Source organism: Malus domestica, chromosome 10 (assembly GCF_042453785.1).
Source record: "Malus domestica chromosome 10, GDT2T_hap1".
NCBI classification, from domain to species: Eukaryota; Viridiplantae; Streptophyta; class Magnoliopsida; order Rosales; family Rosaceae; genus Malus; species Malus domestica.
Genome location: NC_091670.1, coordinates 5,676,002 through 5,693,558, shown reverse-complemented (window position 1 = coordinate 5,693,558; position 17,557 = coordinate 5,676,002). Strand labels below are relative to the sequence as shown.

Genomic DNA, 17,557 nt, shown 5'->3' with positions numbered 1-17,557 from the left:
AACATAAAATTACAATTTTATGCTCATTCTCAAATGTATAACGAGTGTTAATTGGTTCTTAAGTTAATATGACTCTAATTATGTTTATCTAGGCCCGTTCCACAAAGCAATCTCATACTTTAAACCGATTGTTTTTTAGGTTATCGTTAAAAGATCAACCCTGGAAAAACTCACTGAGATAGGAAAACATTTAGCCAATTAAGTTATTATTTGGACTTAACATAGATAATGGTTAGCGCCGTATTAAAATTCTAGCTAGTTAGTGTTTGAGCGCTCATATGTATATATAATTATTGATTCTAAAAAAGTGAGAGTATTATTTTCACTTAAAAATCATGTGCACTCCTCCATGTATAGTATATGAGTGCATGATGACCCTTTTGCATACGAATACTTTCGAAGCTGGAGCTCTGTAAATGAAGCTTTCGAAGTTGGAGATCTCGAAGCTGGAGCTCTGTAAATGAAGCTTTTGAAGCTGGAGCTCTGTAAATGAAGCTTTCGAAGCTAGAGCTCTGTAAATGAAGCTTCGAAGCTGGAGCTATGTAAATGAAGCTTTCGAAGCTGGAGCTCTGTAAATGAAGCTTTCGAAGCTGATTGACATGAGTGATGCTCATGAATGTTTATGTTGATTGACATGAGTGATGTTCATGGATGTTGACATGAGTGATGCTTATGAATGTTGACATGAGTGATGCTCATGAATGTTTATGTATAATTGACACGAGTGCTGCTCATGAATGTTTATGTATGATTGACATGAGTGATGCTCATGTATGATGGTGATTGTCATGAGTGATGCTCATGTATGATTTTTTGGAGGATGGGTTGTACTTTTAATCACCTGGTTGGTGATAATAACAGCAGGCTGCTGAATAATTTTGGAGTACTGGACGTACTTTTGATCACCTAGTTGGTGATAATAGCAGTAGGCTGCCGAATAATTTTGGAGTACTGGATGTACTTTTGATCACCTGGTTGGTGATAATAGAGGGTGAACCTTAAGTGGAGGGATGAAAGTTGGAGTTTGAAACCATAGGGCATGGCTCTTTTGGGCATATGGGCCTTCGCCCTCCACATAACATTCCAGCCCACTATTTTAGGCTTGCCGATATTTTGCCTTCTTTTTTTTGGCATGCTGTCTTCTTTCTTTATTTATGATTACCCTCTGGTGGGGTTATACAGATGTCTCCAAAAGATAAGAAAAGTAAATCACATCATTCAGAAAAACTGTTGGGACTTGGCAACAACGAGATTTCTCCCTTCACATCAACCTCAGCGGTCCAGCTGTTGGAGGAAACCTTCACATGGAGGCAGTTTTTTATCTCTTTCTTTTGAATTTGGTGGTCTATAGCTTTTGGTAAAACTTCCTGCACTCAACACAAGTATTTTTCTTTTTCTGCTGCATTGCTGGTTGTAACTCCACTTGCATACATGAAACCGTGGGTGGCTGCCTTATGCCAGAAATCTCATCACGTGTGATCAGACATAAAGTGACCATGGTACCTGTAAATGTCCCTTTCAAGAATAATGGGTCCATTTTTCAGAGCATGCTCTTTTGCAGATTTGCATGCCTGCTTTACAGCAAACACATTCATATCGTCCATACCGTCTACCAGTAAGATTCAACTCAGCCAACTAAAAAGTTACCCTTCTCCCATGGCTTTCCTGGCTGGCGGTGTCCCAAATCTGGGACTTGACGACCTTATCATCGACCCGAATGCTTCTGGTGGCGAACTCGACGCCAATGGTGGACTTGGATTCGAGGCTGAACTTGTTCTTCGTGAACAGCACCAAAAGGTTCGATTTTTCGATGCCCGAGTCGCCGATCAACACTATCTTGAACAAGTAATTGTAATTGTCGTCAGCTCTGTACGCCCCCATCTCCTCTCCAAAATTCAAATACTGCAAAAAAAAGAGCGAATTTTTGCTCTTGGGTTTGTCTTTTACTTTCGATTTGGAAGTCATGAGGAAAACCGACGAGAATCCAAGCTCCATCACCAGTATTCGTTTTGCACCCACACGCTCCTCTGTGCGTCATCCGCTCCAACATTTCAATTGCATCCGTAATCGTTTGGCGGCTGACCTTGCTGGACAATTCGGCGACGAAGCCGACACTACATGAGTCCTTAACAAACGACGGGTTGTATAGCCCGATGGGTTTCTTTGGAACGGCGGAGAGCATGTGGAGTCAAGGGGCATGAGGATTTCTTAGAAATCTGACCGAAGTTGGGTCTCAATCGAACAGATCCGTTGTTGTGTTAGAAGGAGGAAGAAGGGCATGAGCCTTAAAGCTTGGAAATAGGAGGAGGTATGTTACATGGAGCAGAAAGAGGATGATTGGTAATTTGGCTGTCGAACATTTTGCCTAGCTCTCCAGATTTTTTCATATGACCGCCAGTGTACGAGACGACGCGCGACACCATTATCGGTTGACGCTCTTTTAGTTGCTGCTCGGGTGAGCCCGACACCACCAGCCCACTGCTGAGTTGGTGAGATGGGATTCAACTACTCATTTGTAGGGTTTTTATAGAGAGGAAATAGTAGCAGCAACTGCAGAAGTTAGAGTTCCAAGTGAGGAGGGGAGAGAGGTTTTGGGTGGAGGCAAACGAAGTGGCAGAGAAATGAGGAGGATGAGAAGGTGGCTCCATGGGTTGGGTGGATTCTGTCTTGCAATTACAAAGAGAGACTGAGTGAGAAGAGGTGGCTCTGTGGGTTTTCTGGAAAAGTTTTGGGTTCTTGGTTTCTGCAGATTCACGTTGGAGGTTGTGAAGTTTTCACGGTGGTGAGATGGAAAAATGAAAGAGAACCAACATAGCTTTTCGTGTCGTTTCTCACAAACGACGCCAAATGTTGATGCACAAAATCCGGAGGATCTTAGACCAACGTAAATCCGACCATGAATCTACAAGAAAGTAAAGAACACAAGATGTATCGTGGTTCACCCTAATGTTTGGGCTATGTCCACATTGATGTTGATATTGTTTCACTCTGAATGGTGAATATACAAGAAGGCTAGAGACAGTGTGTTCTCTAGCCTATTTTCTGTGTTTGCCCTCTCTGAGATGTTTTCTCTCTTCCCATGGCCTAAACCTTGACCTCTTCTAATGAGGAGAGTAAGGAGTCCATTTATAGAATAAGGGCTCCTCACTTATTACATATTTGCCCTTTCATTTATTACATAATTGCACTTGAGTCCCTCGAGTATTTATACGAGGTTTAAATATGGAGGCTCTAAATATGGTACAAACAGGCATAAAAAAACTACACACTATTTTTTGTCAAATTATATTACATGGGCTTCCATTGCCATTTAAAAAAAAAAAATCAGTTTGCGCTCATCCTTATTGAGAAAATTGAAAAAGATATGAGTGCACAATGACCTTTTAAAAGTGCAAATAACAATCTCTTTATATATTAATCAAAATAGCTTCACAATTAAGGATGCGTTTGCACTTAAGTTTTATTAGTCGAATTCACTACCAATTTTTATTTTGGTGTCATGTTGTGACATGAGCTGCTATCAAGTGATTAGCTAACGGATAGACTAAAGAATGTATGAAGTTGGTAGAAAAATCAATATTTTGGTATAAAAGTAATACAAAAAATATTTAGGTATAAAAGCTGAAAATTGGAAAACTTGAGTAGAAAAATGAGAATTTCCCTTTGTTTTAAGTCACACAATTTTTAACATTAAAATTGATTCAATCAACATTTTGTGCTTTGAGAGGGCGGAACCGGATCCACTTCGGACCTAAAGGAATTGAGCCCACTCATCAAATGTTCCGGATTATTGAAATTTGATCTAACGGTTACGTACAAACAGTGGACCCTTTAAAAATTATAATAATTATAGCCGTTGGATCAAATTTCAATGGTCTGGATCATTTGATCCTTGGGCTCAGTTCCTTGGATCCGGAGGGGATCCGGTTCCTAAGAGGGCAATATTCACGTAGTGTCGTCTCATTGGGATTGTAGGCCTAACACGTGTACCTCATCGGCAAACAAACAAAATATTTGATGGAACTAGACGACATGATTTTAGAAACTTTAATGTGGGGAGTCCCTTTAACATACAACATACGTATAGCAAATTTAGTGCTTTTTACGTGGTTTGAATTCAAGCGTTAAATCCTCTTAAAAAATTTAGCGCATATAAGTTAATTTAAAAAATATGTGATATATATTTACGTGCACACATTTTTTTTTCAAGTTGAAACTAAATTTGATTTTTCGTAAATTAAAATACGACATGTACCCAGGAATTGCAACGACATTGTTATTGCTCAATTGCCTTATTATGTTCTGAGGATGGATTTTTATATTAAAATAGGAAATTGGAGGGTAAAAAATCCGAAAATTGTTGATTACTAGGGCAAAAAACCAAAGTTGGATGGTAATGAGACTCTTTCAAAGTGAGACTTCATGTTTTTAGTACAATTTTTCATAATATTATTATGTTAATTGTGTTAAAAACATAAGATGTTGAAGACCACAGAGATCAATTTTTAAGAAAATTTTATTAGCAAAAAGTGACTATTTGTCGTATCTGTTTTTTCCTTTAAACAGGGCTGGTCCAGAGATTTTTGAGGCCCGGGGCAAAGTAAAAAAAAGTGCCCTAACTTTATGTAAGAAAATTATTTATTTTCACACATAAGACATCGAAAAAATTATACTTAGAAAAACACTTCAAACTCAATAATTTAGAAACACAGAAAGACTAATTTATTTTGTATTGAGAGAGGGAAACAAAAAACTTCGGGCTTACAATTAGATAGATGATGAGTTTTGTTTTCCATTTGAACTTTGAATGTGTTTTTGAATAAATCGTGAGGTGTTTTTTTCTTATTTACTAACCTTGTCAATATGGGACTAAAAAATAATGATGTTTTCGAGTCTTTAATTGATATGTATTATTAATGAATGGGCACTAAATTAAACATTTTGATGACACGTCATATAATTTGCAAATTTGCTCTACATATTATTCTTTGTTGAAGATTAGACTTAAATTAAAACGAATATTTAAAAATAACAACCCACATAGCTACTAGATAATAACTAAAAATAAATTACCAACCAAACAAAAATTTGTAAAAATTGAAAAGAATAAACATGCACATAGCATTTCGAACTTAGGACCTCTTGTTAATTTGAAACAACAAAAATCAATGTTTCTAATTAAACTTCTTGATCCTTTAACCAAATTTTCTAAATTTATACTCTTATAAAAAGAAATTTGTAAAAAAAAGGAAAGTAAATAAGCACACATGGTGTTTTGAACCCAAGACCTCCTTATTATTTTCAAATGACAAACCACCACTTCTAGTTAAATTTCTGTGTCTTTGAATCAAATTTTATAAATTTATACTCTTATAAAAACATATATAAATATACCGTCCTAATAATTTTGGTGCCCCTAATTTTTTTGGGCCCTAGACGGTCGCCCCTCCTGCACTGGGCCTGGGCCGGCCCTGCCTTTAAAATATCCTATATTCTTGGAGGAGCTTCCTTTGTTTTTGTAAAGATTTGCAGGGCCCGAAGGTTGTCGTGGAAGTTGGCCATGGTAGACAACGTGTTTAATGTCATCTTCTATACTGCAGTACAATTACCAAATTATCCATTGCTATGACCAACGTGAAGCGAAACATTTATACGTGGCATGTGGTGACAATAATTAATTATCACACTATTTTTTTTTCCCAAGATTTGTTACTAATTTATCGAACAAATACTTTAACGTCAACAGTTAGAATATTTAAAATGTCATCATTGTTGAAAATACTGGTGAGAAGTGAATGCCCATACAGATCTTGGAAGATGATTCAAAGTGTGCAGGATGATATTCAACAATGGCATTGTTATTGTCAATGTTCATAAATGTTGACATAGACTATGGAAACAAAATATGTGTTTGTCAAAATATGCGATGTAAGTTTTCAAATTGTAAGAAATTGTGTGTATGGAGCTGCTCTATAAATAGAGCGCTCCAACTACAACAAATGCACGGAAAAACAGTTAGAAAACAAACAGATCAATAATATCATCCATTCCTCCCTCTTTAATTTGCCATCTCCTTGTGTTTTAATTACAGTGTGATATTTTACCTCTGCTTCGGTCCACTCACTATAAAGGTTATCTCTCTAACTTTTACATTTATATAACACGTTATCAGCACGAGTCTCTAAATATAACCATGTCTCATTTACATTCACCAAAAGAAATCATTCTCTCATTTCTCTCCGCCGAACGAAAAAAAAATGTTTCCTCTAAGGTTTTTCCTGTTCATCTTCTTCCTCTGCCTCAACTGCGCGGTATACCTTCGCAACGAACTGTTTGCTCCATGCCTGCTCGTAGTTCTCCAACTAGCGGTTACATACATCTTTGATTACTTGTTTGGTTTGGATATTGATTACTAACCCAGTATTTATTTTTACTGCAATCCAAGATGGTGCGGTACAATCGCCCATCTTGAACTGCAAATTTCATCTTACTGCGATCCAAGATGGTGCGGTATCATCGCCGATCTTGGACTGTAGATCTATTTTTACTGTAAATTTCAGGTGGAGCGGTATAATCGCCCACCTTGCTATGCAAATTTACATTTACCTGTTGTTTAATTTCATTGCAATTTTAGGTGGTGCGGTATAATCGCCCACCCTGCTCTGCGTATTTCAATTTTCTTGCTACTTGAGTGGTGCGGACTAATCGCCCATTCCATGTTACATTCTTTCAATGAGAATGGTGCGGTACAATCGCCCTCCTCATTCACCCTGAAAATCTCGAGCCAGAAGTTTCGAGTGCTTATCATTTTGGCCTGAAGATCAAAATGAAAAATTTGTAAGAACCAGAAGTTCTAACATTACATTCCTCTAGGAATACATATTATTGCAAGTTCTTACACATCTCATTTTCTTTCAGAAAAGAAAATGGCGAACTTGGCGAAGCTTGAATATGCTGCCCTGGACATTACCGGGAAGAATTACCTTACCTGGGTACTTGATACCAAGATCCATCTGGAAGCAGGGAATCTTGGAGATACCACCAGGGAAGAAAGCAGCTCATCCTCTCAAGATCGGGCGAAGGCCATGATCTTTATTCGCCGCCATCTTGATGAGGCACTAAAGAGTGAGTACTTAACGGTTGAAGATTCGTTAGCTCTCTGGGAGGCCTTGAGAAGCAGATACAATCACCAGACAACGGTGATTCTTCCAAAAGCTTGCTATGAGTGGTCTCACCTGAGAATTCAGGATTTCAAATCAGTGGCGGAGTACAATTATGCGTTGTTCAGGATTACCTCTCAGATGAAGCTTTGTGGGGATACCATTACTGAGGAAATGTTGCTGGAAAAGACTTATAGCACATTTCATGCCAATAACGTGCTCCTGCAGCAGCAGTATAGAGCGCGAGGCTACACGGAATACAACCAGCTGATATCTGTGCTCCTGGTAGCTGAACAGAACAATGAGCTCCTGATGAAAAACCATAATTCCCGACCTACTGGATCTGCATCATTCCCATAAGTGAATGCTACTTCCCTCGAAGTGAACGCCACATCATCTGGTGGTGATTATCATAAACGAGGACGTGGCCACAAACGAGGTCGATGGAATAGGAAAGGCAAGAACCATGATGGTCAGTTTCACAACCAAGTTCCGAGGCATAATTCTGGCCCGAGCTTCAAAAATGTGAATCGTCACAAAGGCAAAGCTCACATGACCCATGCTCCCAGGAACTCTGAAGGGGCCTGCCATAGGTGTGGTGGCAATGGGCATTGGGCGCGAACTTGTCGTACCCTAAAACATCTGGTGGAGTTGTATCAAGCCTCCCTCAAGGAGAAGGGTGTCGAGACCAATTTTCTCGACCAGGCTAAACCAATGGATATACCTGATCCAGTGTTTAATTTATCAGGGCAATTTGACGCAACTCACCTCGATGTTTCAGACTTCGTTATGGAAAGGGGGAATGAAGATCGGTCTGACTAAATCGTTTATGTTTGATGTACTTTTATTATGCTGAACTTGTTGTCTAAAACTAGTTTTTCAGATTCAATAAAAGTGGCATGTAAATTTCCTGTTATAAATTGTTTGTTAACTGTGATTCCATTTACTCAGAAAGCATGGATAAAAACTGTGGTTATTCTCAGAACATGAGAAATGGCGGAGATATATGTCTTGCAGACAGTGCAACCACACATACAATACTTCGTGATCGAAAGTATTTCTCAAACTTAATGCTTACAAGAGTAGGGGTAACAACAATATCAGGACCTTCAGATGTAATTGAAGGCTCAGGGAAAGCTCAGATTATGTTACCAAATGGAACAATATTGTCCATACAAAATGCATTGTATGCTACTCGATCTACTCGAAATTTGTTGAGTTTCAAAGACATACGTCTAAATGGATACCACATTGAAACGAAAAGTGCAGAAAATGTGGAGTATCTATGCATTACCTCCAATGATACCCAGAAGCGTATATTGGAGAAGTTGCGTGGTTTTTCGAGTGGATTATATTATACATACATAAGGACAGTTGAATCACATACTGTCATGAACCAGAAGTTCATTGATTCAAAGGTTTACATGCTTTGGTATGACCGTCTAGGTCATCCAGGATCCACCATGATGCGTAGGATCATTACCAACTCTAATAGACATCCATTATTGAGCAGAGACATTGCTATCTCAAATGATAACCCTTGCAAGGCTTATTCTCAAGGAAAGTTGGTAATAAGACCATCACAACTAAAGGTTGATGCTGAATCCCCATCATTTCTGCAAAGAATTCAAGGGGATATTTGTGGACCTATTCAACCATCTTGTGGACCATTTCGATATTTTATGGTTTTGGTTGATGCATCCACCAGATGGTCACATGTTTGTCTCTTGTCTACTCGGAATGTAGCTTTTGTGAGACTTCTTGCTCAGATAACTAAGTTACGAGCACAGTTCCCAGATTATCCCATTAAGTCAATCCGACTTAATAACGCTGGTGAATTTACGTCTCAAACCTTTGATGATTACTGCATGACATTGGGCATTGATGTTGAACACCATGTTCCTCATATCCATACTCAAAATGGTTTAGCAGAAGCATTGATCAAGCAGCTTCAGTTAATAGCCCGCACTCTGCTTATGAAAACCAAATTACCAGCTTCTGCATAGGGACATGCCATCCTACATGCTGCATCATTGGTTCGATTGAGACCTATAGCCAACTACCAATACTCCTCAATACAACTCGTGTTTGGACATCAGCCAAACATTTCACATTTACGAGTTTTTGGTTGTGCTGTTTATGTGCCTATTGCACCCGCGCAACGCACTAAAATGGGACCTCAGCGTAGACTGGGAATTTATGTGGGTTTTGATTCACCATCTATCATTAGATATTTGGAACCCTTGACAGGTGATATGTTTACAACTCGTTTTGCTGATTGTCATTTTAATGAGACAGTCTTCCCATCGTTAGGGGGAGAAAAGACCGTTCCAGAAGAACGAAAAGAACTGACATGGGTTGTTCCCACCTTGTCTCATTTTGATCTTCAAAGCATTCAATGTGAAAATGAAGTAAAGAGGATCGTTCATCTTCAAAGCATTGCCAATCAAATGCCAAATGCATTTAATGATGCTATGAAAGTGACAAAATCGCATATACCAGCTGCAAATGCACCTGCTAGAATTGATGTCCCTGTTGGACAAAATAAAATGGCAGCGAATGATTCATCTGGTGCACGCCTGAAGCGTGGTAGACCACCAGGTTCAAAAGATTCAGCCCCTCGAAAGAGAAAGACAAGGGCACAACTGAATCCAAATGAAATCATTCAGGAAGAAAGAATGAATGACAAATCCACAATTCATGATTCTGGACTTCCGGAAAAAGAAAATGTCCTTGATGAGACATATGTCCCTGAAGAGACAGAAGTGCATGAAAGCAAAGAAATCTCTATAAATTATGCATGTACTAATGAATTGTGGGATCAGAATGAAATAATCATTGACGATATGTTTGCATTCGTAGTAGCCACTGAAATCATATTAAGTGATGATATTGAGCCCCACTCTGTTGATGAGTGCAAACAGAGACAAGATTGGCCAAAGTGGAAAGATGCAATCCAGGCAGAATTAAGTTCCTTGGAAAGGCGAAGTGTTTTTGGACCAGTAGTCCAAACCTCGCCTGATGTAAACCCCGTGGGTTACAAATGGGTATTCACAAGGAAACGCAATGAAAAAAACGAGATTGCTAGATACAAAGCACGACTCGTTGCACAAGGCTTTTCACAAAAACCTGGAATTGATTATGAGGAGACATACTCTCCTGTAATGGACGCAATTACGTTCTGTTACTTAATAAGTTTAGTGGTTTCAGAAAAGCTTGACATGCGACTTATGGATGTCATCACTGCGTATCTATATGGAGAATTAGATACTGACATATACATGAAAGTCCCAGAAGGACTTAAGTTGCCTGAAACAAGTAACAAACCACAAGGTATGCTCTCGATCAAATTAAGGCGATCATTGTATGGGCTGAAACAATCTGGACGAATGTGGTATAATCGTCTCAGTGAGTATTTGATCAAAGAAGGATATATCAACAATGTCATTTGCCCTTGTGTGTTCATTAAGAAATCCAACTTTGGATTTGCTATAGTGGCAGTATATGTAGATGATATGAACCTAGTTGGAACTCCTAAAGAGCTCCATAAAACTGCTGAATATCTGAAAAGCGAATTTGAAATGAAAGACCTTGGGAAAACAAAATATTGTGTCGGCCTGCAGATCGAGCATTGTGCTAGTGGAATTTTGGTCCACCAATCAGCTTACATTAAAAAAAATTCTGAAGCAATTTGGCATGGATAAAGCTTATCCACTCAGCACACCAATGGTCGTTCATTCTCTGGACATTAAGAGAGATCCATTCCGTCCAAAAGAAGAGGATGAAATGGTCCTTGGTCCAGAAGTACCATATCTGAGTGCAGTAGGTGCTTTGTTGTATTTAGCACAATGTACTAGACCAGATATAGCTTTTTCAGTCAACTTGTTGGCTAGGTATAGTTCTGCTCCAACAATCCGTCATTGGAAGGGTGTCAAAGATGTATTGCGATACCTTCGTGGGACAATAGACATGGGTCTCTTCTACTCAAAGAACTCCACAAATAACCAGGTCCTTGTTGATTATGCAGATGCTGGTTTCCTCTCTGATCCGCATAAAGCCTGCTCACAAACTGGATATGTGTTCAAGAATGGAGATACAGCGATCTCATGGCGCTCAACAAAGTAAACATTGGTTGCTACATCTTCAAATCATTCAGAAATACTTGCTTTACATGAAGCAGGTCGTGAATGTTCTTGGTTAAGATCAATGATCCATCATATTCGGAATTAATGTGGTCTAACTTTGAATACAGATAATCCAATTGTCATTCATGAAGATAATGCAGCCTGTGTTGCCCAAATGAAGGAAGGATTCATCAAGGGCGATAAAACTAAACACATATCTCCAAAGTTTTTCAGTGCACATGAGCTTCAGAAGGCTAAAGTTATTGAAGTCAGACAAATCCGTTCTAATGAAAATCTGGCAGACTTGTTCACCAAGTCTCTACCAAAATGCACGTTTCAGAAGTTAGTGCAAAGTATCGGATTACGTCGACTTACCAAACAACTAAGTTTGGAGAGTGCGAAATCAGGGGGAGATACATCTCAGGGGGAGCATCCATGATACATGCTTGTTGTACTCTTTTTCCTTCGATTAGGATTTTTCCCACTGGGTTTTTCCTATCAGGGTTTTAACGAGGCAACATAAGCATACTAAACACTATATCAACAATCCAGGTAAAGTTGTACTCTTTTTCCTTTGCTATGGTTTTTTCCCACTGGGTTTTTCCAAGCAAGGTTTTAACGAGGCAACTGATGTTGATATGTGGGCATCCAAGGGGGAGTGTTGAAAATACTGGTGAGAAGTGAATGCCCATACAGATCTTGGAAGATGATTCAAAGTGTATGCATGATGATATTCAACAATGGCATTGTTATTGTCAATGTTCATAAATGTTGACATAGACTATGGAAACAAAATATGTGTTTGTCAAAATATGCGATGTAAGTTTTCAAATTGTAAGAAATTGTGTGTATGGAGCTGCTCTATAAATAGAGCACTCCAACTACAACAAATGCACGGAAAAACAGTTAGAAAACAAACAGATCAATAATATCATCCATTCCTCCCTCTTTAATTTGTCATCTCCTTGTGTTTTAATTACAGTGTGATATTTTACCTTTGCTTCAGTCCACTCACTATAAAGGTTATCTCTCTAACTTTTACATTTATATAACAATCATTGAGAAACATCTTGTTCTTCAAAAAAGTATTTAGCAATATCATGGGTTGCTTGGTTCCACTTTCTCGGCGAAACTCAAGTTGGAAGCTAGCGCCTATATGTTGTGAATAATCTTTTCACTAACATCAACGTAGGATGAGGGTTAGTGTAAGATCAGGGTCTGAATTCGAGATAAAGTGGGCTAAAGAGAAATGCTCTACCTATTAGGGTTACTACCACCGTCGCTGCTGCTTCTGCTGCTACTCCTCGCTTTCCCTTCTATGAAATGCAGCAAGCTTAATAAAAGTTTATCACAATCTTTGAGCTAAAAATTCAAAATTTTCAGAGATTCAAACCCAAAACAACGAAATCAATCAAAAACACAATAATAATTTCTCTATTTGCAAAACAAAATTGAAGAAATAGATCGTTGGATTTGGAATTTACTAGATAAGGAGCAGGGCGAGGACGAGTAGGACGAGGATGAAGGAGTAGGACGAGGATGATTGAGCAAGACGAGGACGAGCGAGCAAATCTCTAAGAACTTCTAGAAACGAAGTTAGTTGAAGCCAGGCCCGTTTAATCCCATTAAACTTAATCTCTGTGCCTAAAACATGGCAATATACCAATGAGTAATCCTGTGCTCCGTTTCAGAGTCATGCCCAATTGGTTACAGGTACATATGTAAAGGGAAGTACTACCATGTTCCCTCCAACTAGTAGTCGTCATTTGCAATAGCCTCTGCTAGTTATACTCATGCATGCATGGGGATTCATCTCTAGGAACAAAATGTGTTAACTTGTGACCCCAACTTTTTTGGGGCCCTAGTAGTCGTCCTGCTTGCCTTATTCCACAACAGGCATTAGGAGGATGCATATTAACATGTGCGAGTGGATTTTTCTTAATTATGTACGATTAATTTGTTTAGGATTTAATTGTAGTTCATAATTTTCAGATGAGCAAAAGAAAAATGTTGTATTAATTGTAGGGGAAAGTTAATCTGTATATCATCACGAGTTTCTTGCTCTTTTTTTTCCCCTAGCCAATTATTATATTTGAATTTTTTCCCTTCTATATTTGTGTTTGATGGTTTATGCCCATCAATGTCCCGGCAGTGATGCCATTAATTGTTGTAACTACCTGTAATGAGCAGTTAAATGTCTCCGGGATAATAGTCAATTCAATTCACCCAAATGAATAGTAACTACCTGCAAAGGACACTAATTGCCCTAGTGCATGTCCACCCCTAACTTGAATAGCCTAAGCAATTTGTATTAAAATATTATTTAATTTTGTAAATAAAATGATAAAAATAATTTTATTTTTAATTTCGGATATGTTTTTAACCAATCGTGTCATGCCACGTACCATGATCCGAAAGTACAATTTTCGGGATAGATTTTTGAGTAGATTTTTAACCAATTCCGTAGTGCCACGTGTCATGATTCTGCAAGAATTATATGGATAGATTTTCGATAAGATTTGAACCAATCCCATTGCGCCACATGTCAATATCTGTTTAGAATCCTTGAGAATATATTTCGATAAGATTTTTAACCAATTCACGTCGTGCCCCATGACATTATTTACAATCTCATCTCTTTTTTTTCCCATATAAACCCTTCATCCATCCTAAAGTCATACACCAAAATTAAAATAACTCATAATCTTTCTTCATGGTTTATAAATCTCGAGTTCTTATAGTATCTTCTTCTAGGAGATTATTAGAAATCAATGAGCAAGAGAAAGAGTTGTTTGAGGAAGATGAAGAATTGTTCAACCTCGAGGATGGTGAAGATGAGGTGTTCGAAATGCAAGCTGTGGAAGAAAGATTATGAGCTATTTTGACTTTGGTGTATGATTTTAGGATGGATGAAAGGTTTATATGAAAAAAAAAAGGATGAGGTTGTAAATAATGCCATGTTGTAATGACCCAAAATTTCTAATTCGGAAGCCAAACACATAGGTAGGCCACAATAAAAATAATGGTTAATTATAATTCTAATTAATCACACTAAAAAAATAATCATTTTTTGTTTAATTTATGGTTGCATCTAACATCCTGGTTAGATTGCCTACGTACCCTAAACGAAGGGATCAAGCCATTCGTAATTCACATTATGCTTCTAGAACAACATACTAAAATTTCATTATGATCCGACGGTCAGAACTCCGCCAATCACGAAATCAAGTGGCGATCGACGTTTTATTTTACAAATTTACAAATCCAATTTGGGAAGATCCGTACGTCAGATTCACAATCTATAAGTTCCTAAGGTCCTCAAATATTACTTATTATAATGCCTCAAAGTTTGGTGACGATCCAACAGTCAGATCATCGGTTCATATAATGACCTAGTAACGTATCGTAGTGAATTTAGGTTCAAACGATCAACCTACGTCATACGGATACCACAACTGAATTCAAGGAATCTAATTTAGCCTAAAAATAGCATTGACGACTCTCTGGGCACGCACCGCTAGGGGTGGCGGTCCGTCGCCCCAACTTGCTGGAAAATTTCAACTATTTCCAAAAATTCTCAAATTTTACAAACAAGTATATCTCAGTGAGAGGAGAAATTTTCATACCTGGGCCGAAGCCTAGTTTGGCCGGGAAGTGGCTTGAAATCACCAAGATCCGCCGAAAAACCCTAAAAGGGTGCACTTCGATTCATCCATTCCGTCACTCCGCCGCCCCCAATGTTGATTGGGCTTTGTTCCTAGACTCCATTGACACCTGAGGGTGGTGATGGTTGACGGAAATCCCTTCCGAAATGGGTGGATTGCCGTCGAGGCTTCGGAACACCCATCGTCGGTTCATCACCAAATTACCCTTAAATTCCTTCTAATTTTGGGTGAAATGGAAGAGAGAGAAGGTTGAGGAAGGGGTTGTAGGTGATGGATGGTGATGAATCGACGGAAAGAATGGCGGAAACCACCGGGGTTGATGCACGGGTGCATGGCGACGGAAAAGCTGGGCTTCCCTTTCTCTTTTTATTTTTTTTTTTCCTTTCTTTCTAATTGGGTAGTGCCCATTTCTCTCCCAGCCACTACCACACATGTGGCACCTCACAATTTTCTGGAGAAATCCAGATTATGGTTAACTGACCATTTCACCCCTAACTTTGCTCGTTTATAACTTCTTCATTATAACTCCGTTTCATGAACAGTTTGCGCCTACGCGTTCATGAGATCGAGTTCTATCCAAATATGCCAAGAAATACAATAAAATATACGAGAATAAAATATATCCTCGTAAAATTATGTTTAATCAACGAGGGACATTTTCATTATTTCACTTTCCGATAAACAATTTCTACATAATCATATATTTTAAATTTTTCAGGGTATTACACATGTGGCACGACGTGAATTGGTTAAAAATCTTATCGAATATATATTCTCAAGGATTCTAAACAGATAGTGACACGTGACGTGATGTGGTTGGTTCAAAATCTTATCGGAAATATATCCATATAATTGTTACAGAATCATGGCACGTGGCACTATGTAATTGGTTAAAAATCTACTCGAAAATATATCTAAAAATTGTACTTTCGGATCATAACACGTGGCGTGACAAGATTAGTTAAAAAACCTATCTGAAATTAAAAATAAAATTCTTTTTTTTTAAATAATTAAATAATATTTTAATACGAATTGCCTAGGCTATTCAAATTATATTTGGGTGGATTGGATTGACTATTACCCAAGAGGCGTTTAACGGTTCATTACAGATAGTTACAACAATTAATGGCATCACTGCCGGAACATTGACGGGTATAAACTATAAATCAAAGAGATAGAGGGCAAAAAATTCAAATATAATAATTGGCTAGGGAAAAAAAGAAAAACAAGAAACTCGTGATGAGATACAAATTAACTTTCCCCTACAATTAATACATTTTTCTTCTGCTCATCTGAAAATTCTGAACTGCAATTAAATCCTAAACAAATTAATCGTACATAATTAAGAAAAATCCACTCGCACAAGTTAACATGCATCCTCCTAAGGCCCATTGTGGCATAGGGCGAGCAGGGCGGCCCCGAAAAAGTTGGGGTCACAAGTTGACACATTGTGTTCCTAGCGACGAATCCCCATGCATGCATGCGTATAACTAGCAGAGGCCGTCGCAATGTGGTGATCTGATGATGAATACTAGTTAGAGGGAAAGGGAACATGGTAGTACTTCCCTTTACACATGCACCTGTAAACAATTGGGCATGACTCTGAAATGGAGCACTTGAAGCTCACCATCACTCTTTTACATGGAAAGCACGGTCCGCACGCATGTGAACAGTCCGGCAACCTCGACCCGCTTCCATGTAGGTCCTTCCTCGCTCCTTCCGTTCCTCCTTCCTCGCTTCGGTATAGGTTGTCTCTGTCACCGGCTCCGACTTCTCTTTGAAGGTTTGCTGAAGTATCAAGGAAGACAAATTAAGAGTGATTATATATATATATATGTAACCAATATTAATTAATGAGATATGGATAATACGTACGAGGGACGTGAGGAGGCCTAACATGTAGGCTTCTGCCTATCGTAATTAGCATGAAGAAAACCAGGAGGAAACTTGTGTGAGCTGCAACTCCAACGGACAAGTTCTTCTTCATATTTGTTTGTAACCTGTAATTCTTGAAGTGATTGAAATTAACTACACAAAAATGAGGAACTACTTAGTAGCACGTAAAATAAACGGTAAAGATTGATTCTAAGAAATCAAACGATAAAGATTGTTTAAAATGTCGGACTACTAAAGGCAAACCCTGAAAAGAGATTTCATTACAAAGGAAGACTTAAGAAAAGCTAAACAGAGAGAGAGTAAGAAGAAGAAGGTGCATGATAAGGGATACCGATGGGGCTAAATATATATATATAAACTTATATAGGGGGTAAAATATTAAATGGAAATTAGGAGGGAATGGTTTTAAATGTGGCATGTGGCAGGAGGGTACATCTGTTGCACTTCACATGATCCACGGCCATCCTTTCAATTTCGAAGTATCACATGTCTCGGCAAGTTATCCAATTTTAACATAAAGTCTCAGATTTTGTAGTGTTCACAAGTGATGATTTCAAAAGCACAAAATTTAAAACTTGTACCATTAATTTAAATATATAGATACTAAAGTGTATGTCTAAAATTATAATATCGGGTAAAAATTTCTAGTGTAAAAATATTAATGTATTAAAAATAAAATTACAATATTAGGTCATATAGTAAAATGTACAAA

General features: G+C 38.2%; 2 long non-coding RNA genes across 2 annotated transcripts; both read right to left on the bottom strand.

The window, feature by feature from the left end:
• Positions 1–5,271: 5,271 nt before the first annotated feature.
• Positions 5,272–15,323, bottom strand: LOC139188860 (uncharacterized). The gene is made up of 2 exons (XR_011572222.1): positions 14,911–15,323; positions 5,272–5,594 (listed from the first exon to the last, which is right to left on the bottom strand). It is a non-coding gene; the product is annotated as an uncharacterized lncRNA (long non-coding RNA).
• Positions 15,324–16,124: 801 nt separating this feature from the next.
• On the bottom strand, positions 16,125–17,190 carry LOC139188998 (uncharacterized). The gene is made up of 2 exons (XR_011572457.1): positions 16,825–17,190; positions 16,125–16,737 (listed from the first exon to the last, which is right to left on the bottom strand). It is a non-coding gene; the product is annotated as an uncharacterized lncRNA (long non-coding RNA).
• Between the last annotated feature and the right edge of the window lie 367 nt (positions 17,191–17,557).